Raw genomic sequence first — 5,215 nt, forward strand, 5'->3', positions numbered from 1 at the left:
TTTTAGCACTCTTGTCAAAAAGCAGTTGGCCATCTATGTAAGGGTTTATTTCAGACCTCTCTATTCTGTCTCATTGGTCTATGTGTCTATTTTTACATCAGAACTGCGCTCTTTTGATTCCTGTACCTTTGTAATGTAGTTTGAAGTTAGTTAATGTGATACTTCCAGCTTTCTTTTTTTTTTTTTTGCCTCAAAATGGCTTTGGCTATACTGGGTCTTTTGTGGTTCCCTATAAATTTTGGAATTGATTTTTCTATTTCTATAAAAAATTGAGATTTGGATTTCATTGAATCTGTAGCTTGCTTTGGGTAGTATAGACATCTTAACAACATTAATTCTTCCAATCCATGAACAACAGTTCAGTTTTCTTTCCATTTATTGTTGTCTCTAATTTTTTTCATCAGTGGTTTATAGTCTCCATGTACAAGTGTTTTACCTCACTGCTTAAAGTATTCCTAAGCATTTTTCAATATTTTTAATGTCATTAAAAATTGGATTTTTTCTTTATTTCCACTTAAGTTTTGGGGAAACTGAATATCCACATGCAAAAAAATAAAACTGAACCCTTATACCATACACAGAAATCAATTCAAAACATATTAAAGATTTAAACATAAGACATAAGTTCTGGCACAATAAACCTCCTAGAAGAAAACATAGGGGGAAAACTTCATGGTATTGGGCTTGGCAATCGTTTTTTGGGTATGCTACTAAATGAATAAGCAACAAAAGCAAATTTAGAGAACTAAAACCATATCAAACTAGAAAGCTTTTGTACAACAAAGGAAATAATTAACAGGGTAAAAATGCAACTTACTGGATGACAGAAAATAATTTGCCTTGGATTGTTTAACAGATGTCTAAATGAGTGTTTCTATTTCTCTACTTCCCAGTCACTTTTCAATCTTCATCAATTCAACATCTCTTAAGATTCTAATAAAATGGACCTTCTGAGTGTACTAACAAATATTCATGTATATAGAATTCTATATAGAATTAAATATTAGATAAACAATTCTAATGGACATTTCCCAGTTCTCATCAGTGTTAACTTCTTAGTAGCATGCAATTTTATGAACCATTTTTTGGTTTCTGTAGGATCTGTGAGTCTATATAACCTTATTTTGCTTTCCCTCCTGTTTCTTGAAGACAAAATAGGATTATATGGAGTCATAGACTGTACAGAAACAAAATTCTTAGTGTAATTTTTGGATTCATAACTTTCTGCTTTCTTGTTTTATCTGTTAGGTCCAACAAGGAAAGAGGAACCAAACCGTAATTTGAATGAGGAAAGCTTAATATAATATTCACTCTGAGATGTTTTGGATTTTACTAGGCCCTGGTTATTATCTCTTTTATAAATCTGAACACAGAGAAATGCAGCTTCACCGAAAGAAGATCAATGATACAAGAGTGATGCTAAATGAAAACTGGATGTAATCGTCAGAATTGATGAGAATATAGGTAGTAAAAAACATGACGGTGAATAGAAGAGCTTCATCAAAAATGGTGGGTGTACTTTATGAAGTTTTGTCCCATTATATTTATGTTGGAATATAGTTTGTATTATTTGAATTACCTCAATTTTTGTAAGTGCATACATCTGTATATTTTGTGTAGGTATATGCATACATACATGTGTTTATATATATATATAAAATTAACAGTAGTGCTTATAACACTCAAAACAATACGTTATTATTCAATTTTCAGCTTTTTGCCTCTGTCAATTTTCAATGTTTGTATAAAAAAACTTCAAGTCTTACATAATAGGCAGAAAATAATGACTTCCACAATTTTTAAGGATATATTAAAGTATAAGGATCATTACATCAATGCATGTTAAAACAACTTTGTAATGCCTCTGTGTGCTGTGCATTGTCTTCATAAAGCATGAGGTGCATCTAAATCACATATCTCCTTTTGTGTCAATGCAGTGGCTGATGCCTGTAGTCCCAGCTGAGGCAGGTGGATCACTCCAGCTCAGGAGGTTGAGAAGAGCCTGGGCAACATGGGGAAACTCCGTCTCTGCCAGAAAACCATTAGCCAGGCATGGTGGCGCATGCCTGGCATTCCAGCTACTTGGTAGGCTGAGGCAGGAGGATCACCTGATCCCCAGGAAGTTGAGGCTGCAGTGAATTGTGATGATGCCACTGTGCTCCAGCATAGGAAACAAAGTGAGACCCTGTCTCAGTAAATAAATAAACAAATAAATAAAACCACATTTTGACTTTCATAAAATAGAAGTTCTCAACACCAATAATATTTTATAGATGAAATACTTGAAGTAACACTTGTGATACTGGTAAAATTATTTATTTATTTTCAAGAGAATTCAATCATTTATTGATTGCACATGATAATGAATGATACACAAGATTCATTCCCATCTATTATTTTGTCTGGTACCATTATTTGATTTAGATATATTGCATAGGATTTGCCAACAATGATTTTTATAACCAATAATTCCATGATTTTGCTTGAGTAATCCCTTTTAACGGCAAATTTCAGGTCACAACAGTAACTATCAGTTCAACCACACCAAGATTTTTGAAGACAACGGCTTCTCCACCCAAGCTACTGGTATATAAATTTCAAATAGAACCTGGCATCACCCTAAAGGACTTCAAACTTCACATTCTTGGGGAAATTTAGCAAGATGGCTTCAGAGTAGACTAACTTTACACAGCACTTTATATTTTTTAAAGTCATTTATTCAGCATCATGATCAGATTATTACATTTAGCAATCAACAGCGTGGGTGCAAACAAACAAACAAACAAACCTACAGTAAAACCCTTTGTTGGAATGTTTTACATTTTCCACAGAACGGAAGCTAAAATAACCTGTTATACAATTAGTCACAAATACAGTCCTTGAGTTTTTTGCCTAAAACTGTCTTCTTTGGACCTGCCACCACTGTGCTTGGCTGAGTTTACAAACCTTTTGTAACCTGTAGCTTCCCTGTCACTTCTCTGGCTCTCCTCTCCTGCTAAGCTTTGTTTTCTAATTAAAATCTTCTTCCACAGCCATAGCTACTGCCACTAACCTTGGTTTTGTGGTTTGGCAACGTATTGGTCTCCACCACCATAGGGGCCAGAGCTTCTGCCTCCAAAGTTTCCTCCTTCCATGGGTCCAAAATTTGAAGACTGATTGTTGTAATTGGCAAAATCATTGTAACTTCCACCACGTCAAAAATTGCTCCCATTATTACCAAATCCATTATAGCCACCCTCACTGCCGCCATATCCACCACCACCACAGTTGCCACCAAAGCCACCACTACCGCTGAAGTTTCCTCCATGAACAAAGTTGTCATTCCCACTGAAACCACCTTCACAACCACCACCAAAGTTTCCAGAAGCACTTCAACCTCTTTGGCTGGATGAGGTACTAGCCATCTCTTGCTTTGATGGAGCTTTCTTAACTTCACAGTTGTGGCCATTCTTAGTATAGTATTTCTGAATGACAGGTTTATCCATGGAGTCATGGTCATCAAAGTTTACAAAGGCAAAGCCTATTTCCTTGCCATGGCCTTGGTTAGTCATGATTTCAATCACTTCAAAGTAGTCTCTTAGGTGATGTTTTTCAGTGTGTTCTTTAATGCCACCAACAAATATTTCTGTCACATTTCAGTGGGCACCTGGTCTTTGAGAATCTTCTCTTGAGACAGCTCCTTTTGGTTCCACAACTCTTCTATCCACCTTGTGTGACCTTGCATTCCTGGAGGCATCCACCTGATCCACAGTGGCATTTGTGACAAACCCAAAGCCTCTGGAGTGCTTGGTGTTTGGTTCTCTTATTATCACACAGTCTGTGAGTTTTCCCCATTGCTCAGAATGGCTCCTCTGACTCTCATCGGTTGTTTCAAAGCTCAACCCTCCAATGAAGAGCTTTCTCAGCTGTATAGGCTCTTTATGAAACTCTGACTTAGGCATGACTGCAGGGAGAAGAGAGACTTTAACAACACTTCCTGGGCGCCATCCACGGGCAAAAGTGTGATTTTATAAAATTATTAAACTTCGTAAAAATGTAAAGTATTTTAAGCCAACTAAAAACATAATTTTGCTATTAGCATAATTTCACCATCTGTCAGAATATTCTATCCCTTTGTATAAAAACACTTTTCTATGACCCACTTAATTTTAAATCTTTTGCTTAATATATAAATCAATTTCTGCACATCAAAAACTGTATTAATTTTTACTTTTACCAATTTCTTTTACTTATTTGGATAGTAAAATCCAATTTAACTTTGAGTCCCTGGGGAATATAAAACAAATTTGTTTTATGTTAATTGATGTTTAAATTAAAATGTGTAAGAAATCTGTAACTGAACTTTTTAATTTAAAAACAAAGTTTAGTTTTTTAAAGTTGCCATCAATCCATTTTATTTAGACTTTCTGTTTGGTTCTATAAGGGATCATAACACATTTTTTGTATTGTCAATAGTTCTGAAACATACAAATATTAAAAATTCATTTAACATTTTAAGCAGCTCAAGTTTTGCAAAACTGTTACATATAATGCTATGTACACACACAAATACACACATGCACAATACATACATATGTGCATGTACAATTTTTTTTGAGGAAGACATTCACTCATGATTCATCCCATTTGCTTGCTTTGAATATCAGTGTAGTAAAATGTATTTTATCTCTCATACAGTGTGATAATTGTGAATGTTAAAGTAGTTCTTTTATTATTATGTTTCAATTAAATGGTGCCATCAATGCATTATTTTGGAAAGTAAACAGAGTTTTTGTGCAATATATTTAATTTCTACATAAAAAATAAACTGAAACATTGTTACTATCTTAGTTGGAGATTAAATCCCAAGTCTACAGGCTCACTTTCCTTTCCTGTGAGTCAGCCTATCATCCTCTGTTCATGTGGGCTAGGTGTTTTCATAGAAACATACACATGAGACAGAGCACACATTGAGTGTCAAGAGACAGCCTCTTATTCTTTGACGTAAAATACATTTTTAACAATAAGCACCACGATAATAATAAATACCATGATATTTTTATTATGATAAAAAAAAAAAAAAACACCATTATAAAAACTAAGTGGTAAGGCCATTTGAAACATAGCAGGGGCCGGGCGCGGTGGCTCAAGTCTGTAATCCCAGCACTTTGGGAGGCCGAGACAGGCGGATCACGAGGTCAGGAGATCGAGACCATCCTGGCAAACACGGTGAAAC

At 35.0% G+C, this 5,215-nt stretch overlaps 1 pseudogene; it reads right to left on the minus strand.

Moving 5' to 3' along the window:
- Positions 1 to 3,047: 3,047 nt before the first annotated feature.
- On the minus strand, positions 3,048 to 4,401 carry LOC102116046 (heterogeneous nuclear ribonucleoprotein A1-like; annotated as a pseudogene).
- Between the last annotated feature and the right edge of the window lie 814 nt (positions 4,402 to 5,215).

Source organism: Macaca fascicularis, chromosome 1 (genome assembly GCF_037993035.2).
Source record: "Macaca fascicularis isolate 582-1 chromosome 1, T2T-MFA8v1.1".
Lineage (NCBI taxonomy): Eukaryota > Metazoa > Chordata > Mammalia > Primates > Cercopithecidae > Macaca > Macaca fascicularis.